This window comes from Oncorhynchus gorbuscha, linkage group LG12 (genome assembly GCF_021184085.1).
Source record: "Oncorhynchus gorbuscha isolate QuinsamMale2020 ecotype Even-year linkage group LG12, OgorEven_v1.0, whole genome shotgun sequence".
NCBI classification, from domain to species: domain Eukaryota; kingdom Metazoa; phylum Chordata; class Actinopteri; order Salmoniformes; family Salmonidae; genus Oncorhynchus; species Oncorhynchus gorbuscha.
Window position 1 is genome coordinate 76,661,446 of NC_060184.1, and position 16,297 is coordinate 76,677,742.

Below are 16,297 nucleotides of genomic sequence, written 5' to 3' on the forward strand. Positions count from 1 at the left end.
TGATTGTTTCCAATTAGTGGTAAAAAATAAACAAAAATCTTAGCTAAGAGTAAAAACAGGCAAAAATGTCAAGCTGTCTTTTCTAACAGCTTTTACTGTTATAGGGAAAATTATCATCGTTTTCACAGTATTATTCCAACCTCCGTACTATGGAAATGTATATAAAACATAGGTAAATCACGTTTTTTACTGCACTGGGCCTTTAAACAAGTAAGGGTATTTGCTGTCTGCTACTGAAGTCCAGAGAGAACATGTGATTGGCTTTGGTGATCCTTAAATGAGGTCTAACATGCTAAAATTTGAATTTTCCCTTTAAGACGAGTGACTTTTACCTCCATTTTGTCTTTCTCTCGTCCCCCACAGGGCTCTGTCTTTCCTGGGCGCCAGTCTGTGTGTGTCCCTGATGTTCATCTCCTCCTGGTACTATGCCCTGGTGGCCATGCTCATCGCTGGCTGTATCTACAAGTACATTGAATACAGAGGGTAAGAGCTCATTTATTCTACATTTTGTTCTCTCAACACAAATAGGATATTCATATTATAATAATGGTGAGATCCTGGTTAGTTGTAGCTCTCTCTGTTTGTCCTGGACCTCCTGGCACTCCTCCTCTTCTCGTTCTCTCCCATCTCCAGGGCGGAGAAGGAGTGGGGGGACGGTATCCGTGGTCTATCGCTCAACGCTGCCCGCTACGCCCTCATTCGCCTGGAGGAGGCACCGCCCCACACCAAGAACTGGAGGTGCGCGTGTCTGCGCATGTGTTTAGGTTTATGTGCATATATACGTTTGTTTGCTACAACAGTGACACCACATTTCTGAACAACCAGCAGTAGCCAGATGTGGGACTCTGCAACAGAGGCTAGACAACATGGTGTATTCTTACCATTAACTGAGTAATCCATAGAATGAGAGAGAATTACTATTTGATTAATCTCTGAGCCTTCTCCGTAATCTCACTGTGAAAAGAGATACCAGTAAGCCTAAGCAGCATAGCAGCCCCAGGACATTGCCTGTCCAAAAAGTGGAGCATTTACATCAGGAAAGATTGAGGTCAAACTTGGGTATTGGGTCCTCTCCCGTCTGCCACTGGCATCATCCACAGTGCCATTCCCAGGGCATAGCCTAATCTACAGTATCAAAATCAAGATTTCTCCCTGTGCCATCTGGCGCGGCGGGGCGAGATACAGAGTACTTACACCCACCCAGCGCCCACGCTCGGCTCGCGACGTGCCCCCCTAAGCCTCTTTACACAGTAGCTGACATACCACCAGCCTTCGACAGCAGGAGCCATGTACCGAGACTGTTAGGAAGCAGGAGCCATGTACCGAGACTGTTAGGAAGCAGGAGCCATGTACCGAGACTGTTAGGAAGCAGGAGCCATGTACCGAGACTGTTAGGAAGCAGGAGCCATGTACCGAGACTGTTAGGAAGCAGGAGCCATGTACCGAGACTGTTAGGAAGCAGGAGCCATGTACCGAGACTGTTAGGAAGCAGGAGCCATGTACCGAGACTGTTAGGAAGCAGGAGCCATGTACCGAGACTGTTAGGAAGCAGAAGCCATGTACCGAGACTGTTAGGAAGCAGGAGCCATGTACCGAGACTGTTAGGAAGCAGGAGCCATGTACCGAGACTGTTAGGAAGCAGGAGCCGTGTACCGAGACTGTTAGGAAGCAGGAGCCGTGTACCGAGACTGTTAGGAAGCAGGATTGGATGTATAGTTTTGATCTGGTTGTTTAAATCTTATCATCTGTCCAGTTTGTTTTGACTCCAAATGACCTCGAGTGAGAGTGTATACAGGATTTCCCTTCACTATTAAACCGTGTGTGTGTGTGTGTGTGTGTGTGTGTGTGTGTGTGTGTGTGTGTGTGTGTGTGTGTGTGTGTGTGTGTGTGTGTGTGTGTGTGTGTGTGTGTGTGTGTGTGTGTGTGTGTGTGTGTGTTGCTAACAAGACCATCGGACAATAGACAAGTTTTAGTTTGTTATTTGATGTGTTCCATCAAATTTACTCTGAGCCATCCAGGCTGAATGACTCATACTGACCTCTGGTTTACTCTGAGCCATCCAGGCTGAATGACTCATACTGACCTCTGGTTTACTCTGAGCCATCCAGGCTGAATGACTCTCATACTGACCTCTGGTTTACTCTGAGCCATCCAGGCTGAATGACTCTCATACTGACCTCTGGTTTACTCTGAGCCATCCAGGCTGAATGACTCATACTGACCTCTGGTTTACTCTGAGCCATCCAGGCTGAATGACTCATACTGACCTCTGGTTTTTGAGCCATCCAGGCTGAATGACTCTCATACTGACCTCAGCCATCCAGGCTGAATGACTCATACTGACCTCTGGTTTACTCTGAGCCATCCAGGCTGAATGACTCTCATACTGACCTCTGGTTTACTCTGAGCCATCCAGGCTGAATGACTCTCATACTGACCTCTGGTTTACTCTGAGCCATCCAGGCTGAATGACTCTCATACTGACCTCTGGTTTACTCTGAGCCATCCAGGCTGAATGACTCTCATACTGATCTCTGGTTAACTCTACAAAGCATTTTGACCTCTGACCTATGGACAGAAATTAATGATCTTCATGAACATCCAAGTTATGCTTAGATACTGTTATAGGCTAATGCAGTGTAATGTAACTTATAATACAGTATGTTCACCCCTGTCTTCCCTGGTCGTAGGTTATAATACAGTATGACTTGTCTTATGTCTCATTACCCTTGTCTTCCCTGGTCGTAGGCTATAATACAGTATGTTCACCCCCGTCTTCCCTGGTCGTAGGCTATAATACAGTATGTTCACCCCCGTCTTCCCTGGTCGTAGGCTATAATACAGTATGTTCACCCCCGTCTTCCCTGGTTGTAGGCTATAATACAGTATGTCTTGTCTTATGTCTCATTACCCTTGTCTTCCCTGGTCGTAGGTTATAATACAGTATGTTCACCCCCGTCTTCCCTGGTTGTAGGCTATAATACAGTATGACTTGGTTATGTCTCATTACCCCTGTCTTTCCTGGTCGTAGGCTATAATACAGTATGACTTGTCTGATGTCTCATTACCCCTGTCTTCCCTGGTCGTAGGCTATAATACAGTATGACTTGTCTGTCTCATTACCCTTGTCTTCCCTGGCCGTAGGCTATAATACAGTATGACTTGTCTGATGTCTCATTACCCTTGTCTTCCCTGGTCGTAGGCTATAATACCCCACATATGCTCTCTCTAATTCTCTCTTTCTTTCTCTCTCTCGGAGGACCTGAGCCCTAGGACCGTGCCCCAGGACTACCTGACATGATGGTCTGTCCCCAGTCCACCTGACTGTGCTGCTGCTCCAGTTTCAACTGTTCTGCCTTATTATTATTTGACCATGCTGGTCATTTATGAACATTTGAACATCTTGGTCATTTTCTGTTATAATCTCTACCCGGCACAGCCAGAAGAGGACTGGCCACCCCACATAGCCCGGTTCCTCTCTAGGTTTCTTCCTAGGTTTTGGCCTTTCTAGGGAGTTTTTCCTAGCCACCGTGCTTTTACACCTGCATTGTTTGCTGTTTGGGGTTTTAGGCTGGGTTTCTGTACAGCACTTTGAGATATCAGCTGATGTACGAAGGGCTATATAAATAAATTTGATTTGATTTGATTTGAATACAGTATGACTTGTCTGATGTCTCATTACCCCTGTCTTCCCTGGTCGTAGGCTATAATACAGTATGACTTGTCTGATGTCTCATTACCCTTGTCTTCCCTGGTCGTAGGCCCCAGATGCTGGTGCTATTGAACCTGGAGTCTGACCACACGGTGAAACACCCACGCCTGCTCTCCTTCTGCACCCAGCTCAAAGCAGGGAAAGGCCTGACCATCGTGGGCTCTGTGCTGCAGGGCACCTACATGACCAAGGAGGACGAGGTCAAGAAGGCTGAGCAGGTACTGTAGGCACCCCGGCTCAGATTCTACGCTGTGGATTTGTTTCAATAGTCGTTCGTGGCTTTTTCTTCTTCTTCGTCTGTAATGACGTGAAATAACCTGGTAGGTGAAAGGAAAATGGTGGTAATCTCTTTCCTAACGTCTTTAATGTAGCAGGGATTTATGGAGGAACGGAGCTGAGGGAAGAAATACCCTTTAGACTACAGTAGATGTGTCCTATGTCTCTGAGACACCTGTTCAGAGAAGCAACTCTGCGTGAGAGGAGTTTCGAGGTTGCTGCGGGTTATTTCTTTAAAGAGACTGTCATCTACTGGTAGACCAAAGCCATTTTCAGAGAGCAGTTCCTCAGATTACCACGAGCATGCTACAAATATCATGCCTCAACGCCTAAAAAAACAAACATAGGTATTGAAGACGAGGGTAATGATAACCAGGGTTTGAGTCCATTACGATTCTTTCACATCAGGAAATCATTATTGTCCTTCTTTTCTCACTCTTTCTCCATCAGAATGTCAAGTCGTCGATGGCGATGGAGCGTACCAAGGGCTTCTGCCATGTGGTGGCATCGTCCAACCTCCGCGATGGTTTCTCCCACCTCATCCAGACGGCAGGCCTGGGAGGCATGAAACACAACACAGTCCTCATGGCCTGGCCCGGCACCTGGAAACAGTCGAATGACCCTGTATCCTGGAAGAACTTCATAGGTCAGTCAGTGTGACCCACTGGGATTTGAGACTACGCCAGTCTCAAATGTATTTTTCAGAATACAGTGGTCACCCTTCATGTAATACATTAAATATATATCTGAGTTTACAAAAGGAAAAAAAAAGAAAAATGCATGTTTTTCTTTGTATTATCTTTTTACCAGATCTAATGTGTTATATTCTCCTACATTAATTTCACATTTCCACAAACTTCAAAGTGTTTCCTTTCAAATGGTACCAAGAACCTGCATATCCTTGCATCAGGTCCTGAGCTACAGGCAGTTAGATTTGGGTATGTCATTTTAGGAGAACATTTTTTAAAAAGTGTCAATTTTTTTTAGGTTAAATATATACATCTGAGTTTGCAAGTGACGTTGTGTACTTCTTCAGAGTGGACCAGTGAGCAACAACATCACCTCACCGAGTCATCCATGACTTCTTCAAGTTTAGCACCATATCTACACATTTTTGAATGATGATGATTTATGATGGTGAAGAGGGTGATTTGAATTGACAATATACAACGGGGGTTGGCAACTAGGTTGTGGAATTCCACCAATTGGTTCCTGAGCTTGTAGTAGTCGGTGGGCCAGACTATAATTAGCCAATAGCCTACTAGCTTCCCAGTTCATAGCCCTACGCTAGACATTTAACGTTGTTAGTGGGTTAATCATTTCAATAACAAAAACATTATAATGTGTATCTGATTAGTGTTAAAATCACCAACGGCTCTATTAATAGTCCTACCTACTCTATTCAAATATATTCATCTTACCTTATTTCTCCAATGCCAAGCCATTGTGTCTTGTTTGCAATGAAACTGTCGTGCTGTTTGCAAAGAATTCAATCTGATGTCCTTATGAACAATATTCAGAAGTTGATTTTTCCGGCCGAGTCCGACGCAGAAAGGAGGTGGGCCTATTTAAGGAATGCAAGGTGACGGTATTGGAGGAAATAGCTGTCCCGACAAATAGGCTATATGGATAACATAATTGCATCTGTCAAACAGGTAAGCCTACCTCCTATGTCTTAGTGTTCTTGTTGGTGCGTTTGCCTTCTCAACATTCATATGGATTTTAGAAACGCCGATCTACACTCGAGTGATAGCTGCATCTCGTCTCGTATTTCCACACTGGATTGATGGCTTCATCTCGTATTTCCACACGGGAGTGATGGCTGCATCTCGTATTTCCACACGGGAGTGATGGCTGCATCTCGTATTTCCACACGGGAGTGATGGCTGCATCTCGTATTTCCACACGGGAGTGATGGCTGCATCTCGTATTTCCACACGGGAGTGATGGCTGCATCTCGTATTTCCACACGGGAGTGATGGCTGCATCTCGTATTTCCACACGGGAGTGATGGCTGCATCTCGTATTTCCACACGGGAGTGATGGCTGCATCTCGTATTTCCACACGGGAGTGATGGCTGCATCTCGTATTTCCACACGGGAGTGATGGCTGCATCTCGTATTTCCACACGGGAGTGATGGCTGCGTCTCGTATTTCCACACGGGAGTGATGGCTGCGTCTCGTATTTCCACACGGGAGTGATGGCTGCGTCTCGTATTTCCACACGGGAGTGATGGCTGCGTCTCGTATTTCCACACGGGAGTGATGGCTGCGTCTCGTATTTCCACACGGGAGTGATGGCTGCGTCTCGTATTTCCACACGGGAGTGATGGCTGCGTCTCGTATTTCCACACGGGAGTGATGGCTGCGTCTCGTATTTCCACACGGGAGTGATGGCTGCGTCTCGTATTTCCACACGGGAGTGATGGCTGCGTCTCGTATTTCCACACGGGAGTGATGGCTGCGTCTCGTATTTCCACACGGGAGTGATGGCTGCGTCTCGTATTTCCACACGGGAGTGATGGCTGCGTCTCGTATTTCCACACGGGAGTGATGGCTGCGTCTCGTATTTCCACACGGGAGTGATGGCTGCGTCTCGTATTTCCACACGGGAGTGATGGCTGCGTCTCGTATTTCCACACGGGAGTGATGGCTGCATCTCGTATTTCCACACGGGAGTGATGGCTGCATCACAAACTCATTTCTTTTCTAATGGATCCAATTATATTCCATTCTCTTGTTTTTACACATTTTATCAAGCTGTTGGTGCTTTCTTCTATTTATATCAAACCATTTGACCCACTGCAGGTTGAGATTGTTGGTTCCTAACATTGTTTCTTTACAATGTTCTGTAGTGAATAAACAAACAAAAAACGTATACATTATGTTAATGAGGTCATGTGTGTAACTCAAATGTGTGTTTTTGTGTCCGACTTCCTTCTCTCGTTGATACGTTTCCCACCTTCCCAATCAATCTTATCTTACAAATTCTCTTCCGTTTATGAGCTGCCACTCCTCATGCCACGGAGGAGAAAATAATAACAACATTAAACTTTGATTCATTGATTGAATGAGACCATATCAATGCTTGTGAATCATGATGGTCGTTATGACTGGAAAAGTTCAAGCAATTCAAAGATTCACGTTTGTGAATGGACCTTACGAGAGGAGATCTTAGCACTTTTCACACGTCACATAGGTCTAAACAAAACATAGAAAACACTGCCAGAAACACACAATAGGACCAGTCAGACAGATACCTTTCCCCCCACCCTACACCTGCCCATATATCAGATACCTTTCCTCCCCTCCCACCCTACACCTGTCCATATGTCAGACAGATACCTTTCCTCCCACCCTACACCTGCCCATATATCAGATACCTTTCCTCCCCTCCCACCCCACACCTGTCCATATATCAGATACCTTTCCTCCCCTCCCACCCCACACCTGTCCATATATCAGATACCTTTCCTCCCCTCCCACCCTACACCTGCCCATATATCAGATACCTTTCCTCCCACCCTACACCTGTCCATATATCAGATACCTTTCCTCCCACCCTACACCTGCCCATATATCAGATACCTTTCCTCCCCTCCCACCCCACACCTGCCCATATATCAGATACCTTTCTTCCCCTCCCACCCTACACCTGCCCATATATCAGATACCTTTACTCCCCTCCCACCCCACACCTGTCCATATATCAGACAGATACCTTTACTCCCCTCCCACCCCACACCTGTCCATATATCAGACAGATACCTTTCCTCCCCTCCCACTCCACACCTGTCCATATATCAGACAGATACCTTTCCTCCCCTCCCACTCCACACCTGTCCATATATCAGATACCTTTACTCCCCTCCCACCCCACACCTGTCCATATATCAGACAGATACCTTTACTCCCCTCCCACCCCACACCTGTCCATATATCAGACAGATACCTTTCCTCCCCTCCCACTCCACACCTGTCCATATATCGGACAGATACCTTTACTCCCCTCCCACCCCACACCTGTCCATATATCAGACAGATACCTTTACTCCCCTCCCACCCCACACCTGCCCATATATCAGACAGATACCTTTCCTCCCCTCCCACTCCACACCTGTCCATATATCAGACAGATACCTTTCCTCCCCTCCCACCCCACACCTGTCCATATATCAGACTGATACCTTTCCTCCCCTCCCACTCCACACCTGTCCATATATCAGACGGATACCTTTACTCCCCTCCCACCCCACACCTGTCCATATATCAGACAGATACCTTTCCTCCCCTCCCACCCCACACCTGTCCATATATCAGATACCTTTCCTCCCCTCCCACCTCTATAGATGTGGGGGGGAATAATCAGTTTAGATGCCATGGACAAATGACATGGTAGACCTTCAGGCTACTCCAGTGATATGTAATAGCCTATATACTTTATGTGTCTATAGAAACCTTGAGATCCTCTGGTTCTCACGGTCAAGGTAATGATACCATACCTCATCAGTGTACTCTGAAGAGGGAACAATGATATGTAGTTTAAAAACATTGTTCCAAAAACAGCACAAATGCGAGTTTTATTTTCGCTATAGAATCACTGGTCCTCATTCCAAGTTGCACATCAAAATATGTATTTGTTCTGCCATTCCTCCCCATCACACCAGGGCTGTCCAGAATATCGGGTTGCTATAAGAAGTAATGGGAAAATAATGGACCTGTGAAAAAAAACGATCAAATAGCTTCCCACTACCATGAGATGTATATATTTAATGTATTAATTTAATGATTGCCACAGCCCTTTCAAAAAAAACACATTTAAATGTTTTAATGAGAGAGAAAAAAATCCCACCCTGCTCCATGTGTTCAATGTATTCCATTTCAAATGTGGCTCCCAATGCGATGTCTTCCTGGCTATTATGAAGCATCTGATAATTACATGGTTTAAAAAAAAATGTACATGTGTTTTTTAAATGAACATGATGCACAATCCTCTATAATAACATTACTGAGATGGGGGCGTGTGTGTTTGTGTGTACGTTTTTAACCGCCTTTCTCTCTCTGTCCTCTCCACAGAAACTGTGAGGGAGACCACGGCGGCAAATCAGGCATTACTGGTGGCCAAGAACGTGGACAGCTTCCCCACCAACACGGATCGCTTGGGCGAGGGCACCATAGACGTGTGGTGGATCGTCCACGACGGAGGACTGCTCATGCTGCTACCCTTCCTCCTCCGCCAGCACAAGGTATCTACTGTTAGCATTTCACCAGGTTGTAATACAAAAACAAAACACACCCTGGCCAGTTTATTAGGTACGTCCATCTAGTATCTGTGTCTGACCCCCTTTTGCCTCCAGAACAGCCTGAATTTTTCAGGGCGGGAATTCTACAATGTGTGGCTTTCAAACGTTGCTCAATTGGTATCAAGGGTCGTAACATGTGCCAGGACAACATTCCCCTCATCATTACTCCACCACTACCAGCCTGTACTGTTGACACAAGGCAGGATGAGTCCATGGACTCATGCTGCTTATGCTACTTCCTGACTCTGCCATCAGCACGACACAACAGGAACCAGGAGTCGTCGGACCAGGCAATGTTTTTCCACTCCTCAGTTGTCCAGTACTGGTGATGGCTTGCCCACTAGAGCCGCATCTTGTTGTTTTTAGCTGATAGGAGTGGAACCCGGTGTTGTCGTCTGCTGTAAGTAGCCCATCCGCGACAAGGATGGGCTACTTAGTTCCGAGATGCTGTTTTTTTACACCACTGTTGTACTGCGCCAATATTTGTCTGTTTCTTGCCGTTCTCCTTCGACCTCTCGTCAACAATCTGTTTTCGCCCACAGGACTGGCGCTGACTGGAGGTTTTTAGTTTATTGCACCATTCTCTGTAAACCCTAGACACTGTCGTGCGTGAAAAGCCCAGGAGGCCGGCGGTTTCTGAGATACTGGAACCGGCGTGCCTGGCAACGACGATCAGCTCTCTCTTCGCTCTCTCTTCGCTCTCTCTTCGCTCTCTCTTCGCTCTCTCTTCGCTCTCTCCTCGCTCTCTCCTCGCTCTCTCCTCGCTCTCTCCTCGCTCTCTCCTCGCTCTCTCCTCGCTCTCTCCTCGCTCTCTCCTCGCTCTCTCCACGCTCTCTCTACGCTCTCTCCACGCTCTCTCTACGCTCTCTCTACGCTCTCTCCACGCTCTCTCTACGCTCTCTCCACGCTCTCTCCTGGCTCTCTCCTCGCTCTCTCCTCGCTCTCTCCTCGCTCTCTCCTCGCTCTCTCCACGCTCTCTCCACGCTCTCTCCACGCTCTCTCCACGCTCTCTCCACGCTCTCTCCACGCTCTCTCCACGCTCTCTCCACGCTCTCTCCACGCTCTCTCCACGCTCTCTCCACGCTCTCTCCACGCTCTCTCCACGCTCTCTCCACGCTCTCTCCACGCTCTCTCCACGCTCTCTCCACGCTCTCTCCTCGCTCTCTCCTCGCTCTCTCCTCGCTCTCTCCTCGCTCTCCTCGCTCTCTCCTCGCTCTCTCCTCGCTCTCTCTTCGCTCTCTCCACGCTCTCTCCTGGCTCTCTCTTCGCTCTCTTCTCACGCTCTATCTTCGTTCTCTTTCTCTCCAGGTCTGGAGGAAGTGTAAGATGCGTATCTTCACGGTGGCTAATATGGATGACAACAGTATTCAGATGAAGAAGGACCTGCAGATGTTCCTCTACCACCTCCGTCTGGACGCTGAGGTGGAGGTGGTGGAGATGGTGAGTTTACCTGTACACCTCTGGGGCACTGACATGTCCCAGTTAATAACTGACCTGCCCCAGTTAATAACTGACCTGCCCCAGTTAATAACTGACCTGCCCCAGTTAATAACTGACCTGCCCCAGTTAATAACTGACCTGCCCCAGTTAATAACTGACCTGCCCCAGTTAATAACTGACCTGCCCCAGTTAATAACTGACCTGCCCCAGTTAATAACTGACCTGCCCCAGTTAATAACTGACCTGCCCCAGTTAATAACTGACCTGCCCCAGTTAATAACTGACCTGCCCCAGTTAATAACTGACCTGCCCCAGTTAATAACTGACCTGCCCCAGTTAATAACTGACCTGCCCCATTAGTAGCTGACACGCCCCAGTAGTAGCTGACACGCCCCAGTAATAGCTGACACGCCCCCCGGTAATAGCTGACACGCCCCGGTAATAGCTGACATGCTCCTATAGAACCGGTAATGGCTGACACGCCCCGGTAATAACTGACATGCCCCTATAGAACCGATAATAGCTGACACGCCCCGGTAATAGCTGACATGCCCCTATAGAACCGATAATAACTGACATGTCCCTATAGAACCGGTAATGGCTGACACGCCCCGGTAATAACTGACATGTCCCTATAAAACCGATAATAGCTGACACGCCCCGGTAATGGCTGACACGCCCCGGTAATGGCTGACACGCCCCGGTAATGGCTGACACGCCCCGGTAATGGCTGACACGCCCCGGTAATGGCTGACATGTCCCTAAAGAACCATTCTTAACTGACATGTCCCTAAAGAACCATTCGTAACTGACATGTCCTCCCTATAGAACCGTTCGTAACTGACATGTCCTCCCTATAGAACCATTCGTAACTGACATGTCGTCCCTATAGAACCTTTCGTAACTGACATGTCGTCCCTATAGAACCATTCGTAACTGACATGTCCTCCCTATAGAACCATTCGTAACTGACATGTCCTCCCTATAGAACCATTCGTAACTGACATGTCGTCCCTATAGAACCTTTCGTAACTGACATGTCGTCCCTATAGAACCATTCGTAACTGACATGTCCTCCCTATAGAACCGTTCGTAACTGACATGTCGTCCCTATAGAACCGTTCGTAACTGACATGTCGTCCCTATAGAACCGTTCTTAACTGACATGTCGTCCCTATAGAACCGTTCTTAACTGACATGTCGTCCCTATAGAACCGTTCTTAACTGACATGTCGTCCCTATAGAACCGTTCTTAACTGACATGTCCTCCCTATAGAACCGTTCTTAACTGACATGTCCTCCCTATAGAACCGTTCTTAACTGACATGTCCTCCCTATAGAACCGTTCTTAACTGACATGTCCTCCCTATAGAACCGTTCTTAACTGACATGTCCTCCCTATAGAACCGTTCTTAACTGACATGTCCTCCCTATAGAACCGTTCGTAACTGACATGTCCCTATAGAACCGTTCGTAACTGACATGTCGTCCCTATAGAACCGTTCGTAACTGACATGTCCTCCCTATAGAACCGTTCGTAACTGACATGTCCTCCCTATAGAACCATTCGTAACTGACATGTCGTCCCTATAGAACCATTCGTAACTGACATGTCCTCCCTATAGAACCATTCGTAACTGACATGTCCTCCCTATAGAACCGTTCGTAACTGACATGTCCTCCCTATAGAACCATTCGTAACTGACATGTCCTCCCTATAGAACCGTTCGTAACTGATATGTCCTCCCTATAGAACCGTTCGTAACTGACATGTCCTCCCTATAGAACCGTTCGTAACTGACATGTCCCTATAGAACCGTTCGTAACTGACATGTCCCTATAGAACCGTTCGTAACTGACATGTCCCTATAGAACCGTTCGTAACTGACATGTCGTCCCTATAGAACCGTTCGTAACTGACATGTCGTCCCTATAGAACCGTTCGTAACTGATATGTCGTCCCTATAGAACCGTTCGTAACTGACATGTCGTCCCTATAGAACCGTTCGTAACTGACATGTCGTCCCTATAGAACCATTCGTAACTGACATGTCGTCCCTATAGAACCATTCGTAACTGACATGTCCTCCCTATAGAACCATTCGTAACTGACATGTCCCTATAGAACCATTCGTAACTGACATGTCCCTATAGAACCATTCGTAACTGACATGTCCCTATAGAACCATTCGTAACTGACATGTCCTCCCTATAGAACCATTCGTAACTGACATGTCCCTATAGAACCATTCGTAACTGACATGTCCCTATAGAACCATTCGTAACTGACATGTCCTCCCTATAGAACCATTCTTAACTGACATTATGCCTTACCCTATATAATAATGTGTGTGATCAGCACGACAGCGACATCTCAGCCTTCACCTATGAGAAGACCCTGGTGATGGAGCAGCGCTCTCAGATGCTGAAACAGATGCAGCTGTCGCGGACGGAGAGGGAGAGAGAGGTAACACCGCCCCCTGTCTGCAGGGCACACTCACTACAACAGTTGGCCTTTTAAGGTACCGTACCAAATGGCACCCTATTCCTTTTATAGGGCACTACTCTTAACCAGGACCTATAGGCTCTGGTCAAAAGGAGTGCACTAAATAGGGGCATTTGGTACGTTACCCATGTCAGTGAAGGTATTTTTTTTCTACAAAGAAATATAATCTGTTACTGATTTTCAACACCTTCATCAGAAAATTAATGTTAGGACTTTTATCTTGAAGGATTTTAATTGCAGTGCTCGTGTTATGTGGTTTCATGTTTCTTTCTTGAATGTACTTATTGTGACTTGCAAGTCAGACTTGATGAGACAAAAATGTGCATAATGCCATTGGAATGTGGGTACATTTCTGACTTGGGTCACATTTGAGCTGTTGTTGGAATGACATCACCAATGAGGTTAGATATCCAGGGTTTTATCTATGGGAGGTTGTATAAACACAACCTAGATATGTCATTGGATTGTGGGTATCAGAGCTCTCCTAGCCCCTCCCTTACCCCTACTGTTCGTTGTATGACCTTTGGCCCCCTGTACTGTCTGGCTGCTGATGCGGGGCGGCACGGTCCTCAGATTCAGAGTATCACCGACACGTCTCGTAGCTCCATCCGGAGGAAGAACCAGACCGGAGCCTCGGGCTCCGAATCTGACCCCAGTCGAGAGCTGGAGGGCACACAGGAGGATGAGGTAGCCAACACCCCCTCATCTGTAACCCCAACACCCCCTCATCTGTAACCCCAACACCCCCTCATCTGTAACCCCAACACCCCCTCATCTGTAACCCCAACACCCCTGTGACTGCAGGCCCCTACCACCGCAGCATCACCATTACTACCAATCACCAACCCTCAGACCAGCATCACCATTACCACCCCAGACACCAACCACCAGAGACCAGCATCACCATTACCCCCCCAGTCATCAACCACCAGGGATCAGCATCACCATTAACCCCCAGTCACCAACCACCAGAGACCAGCATCACCATTACCCCCAGTCATCAACCACCAGGGATCAGCATCACCATTAACCCCCAGTCACCAACCACCAGAGACCAGCATCACCATTACCCCCCAGTCATCAACCACCAGGGATCAGCATCACCATTAACCCCCAGTCACCAACCACCAGAGACCAGCATCACCATTACCCCCTCAGTCATCAACCACCAGGTATCAGCATCACCATTAACCCCCAGTCACCAACCACCAGAGACCAGCATCACCATTACCCCCCAGTCATCAACCACCAGGGATCAGCATCACCATTAACCCCCAGTCACCAACCCCCAGAGACCAGCCACACCATTACTCCCCAGTCACCAACCCCCAGAGACCAGCATCACCATTACCCCCCAGTCATTAACCCCCAGAGACCAGCATCACCATTACCCCAACCAGTCATTAACCCCCAGAGACCAGCATCACCATTACCCCCCGTCACCAACCCCCAGAGACCAGCATCACCATTACCCCCCGTCACCAACCCCCAGAGACCAGCATCACCATTAACCCCCGTCACCATTACCCCCCCCCCCCAGTCACCAACCCCCAGAGACCAGCATCATCATTACCCCCCAGTCACCAACCCCCAGAGACCAGCATCACCATTACTCACCAGTCACCAACCCCAGAGACCAGCATCACCATTACCCCCCAGTCATTAACCACCAGAGACCAGCATCGCCATTACTACCAATCACCAACCACCAGAGACGAGCATCACCATTACCTCCCCAGTCATCAACCCTCAGACCAGCATCACCATTACCCCCAGTCACCAACCACCAGAGACTAGCATCACCATTACCCCCCAGTCACCAACCACCAGAGACCAGCATCACCATTACCCCCAGTCACCAACCCCCAGAGACCAGCATCACCATTACCCCCCCAGTCATCAACCACCAGAGACCAGCATCACCAACCCCCAGAGACCACGCTTACACAGCCACAGCTGCTAGAAGTCAAGGACCGGAAGTAAGATAAAGTCTAGTCAAAATGTCCAGTTAAAGTCGCCCCCCCGGATAGACCCACGATGGCAGGTAGTGACTGTGGCTGTGCAGGTTACTCACCGTAGTGAGTCTATGGACATCATGGACTCACCTCTTTCAGCATGCGTCATCAAGTGCACCGTGGTGTCATCCTTCTTTGGTTTATCTCACCCCCCCTCCACCTGGTTCATTCTCTGTGGATCTTCACTCCCCCTCCACCTGGTTCATTCCCTGTGGATCTTCACTCCCCCTCCACCTGGTTCATTCCCTGAGGATCTTCACTCCCCCCTCCACCTGGGTCATTCCCCATGGATCTTCTCCCCCCTCCACCTGGTTCATTCCCTGTGGATCTTCACTCCCCCTCCACCTGGTTCATTCCCTGAGGATCTTCACTCCCCCCTCCACCTGGGTCATTCCCCATGGATCTTCTCCCCCTCCTCCACCTGGGTCATTCCCCATGGATCTTCTCCCCCCCCTCCTCCACCTGGTTCATTCCCCATGGATCTTCACTCCCCCCTCCACCTGGTTCATTCCCCATGGACCTTCACTCCCCTGGTTCATTCCCGTGGACCTTCACTCCCCTGGTTCATTCCCGTGGACCTTCACTCCCCTGGTTCATTCCCCGTGGACCTTCACTCCCCTGGTTCATTCCCGTGGACCTTCACTCCCCTGGTTCATTCCCCGTGGACCTTCACTCCCCCCTCCACCTGGTTCATTCCCCATGGATCTTCACTCCCCTGGTTCATTCCCCGTGGACCTTCACTCCCCCCTCCACCTGGTTCATTCCCCATGGATCTTCACTCCCCCCTCCACCTGGTTCATTCCCCATGGATCTTCACTCTGTCTGTGTCATAGCTCCAACTAGCATGTTCTCTCACTCCTTACCAAAGGGCTATTGGCCTATGTAAAGAACACTTTGCACATCACAGATTTGGGTATGACTGTAACCCTGTGTACTTTCCATGTCATTCATGTTTATTGTGAAGTAACATGTGTTTTTGCTATGTGAGCTGACTGCATGAGTGGTGTCTTTCTGACTACCAGGTTTGTGGAACCTAAACCAAGT

At 48.2% G+C, this 16,297-nt stretch overlaps 1 pseudogene across 1 annotated transcript in view; it reads left to right on the top strand.

Annotated features, from left to right (window-relative positions):
* Positions 1–16,297, top strand: part of LOC123990429 — a 57,166-nt pseudogene that overhangs the window by 28,220 nt on the left and 12,649 nt on the right. The window contains exons 16-23 of the transcript XR_006830635.1: positions 364–483; positions 634–738; positions 3,762–3,930; positions 4,439–4,634; positions 9,066–9,235; positions 10,601–10,732; positions 13,092–13,199; positions 13,812–13,925. The product of XR_006830635.1 is annotated as a solute carrier family 12 member 7-like (transcript). The remainder of the gene's footprint in view (positions 1–363; positions 484–633; positions 739–3,761; positions 3,931–4,438; positions 4,635–9,065; positions 9,236–10,600; positions 10,733–13,091; positions 13,200–13,811; positions 13,926–16,297) is intronic.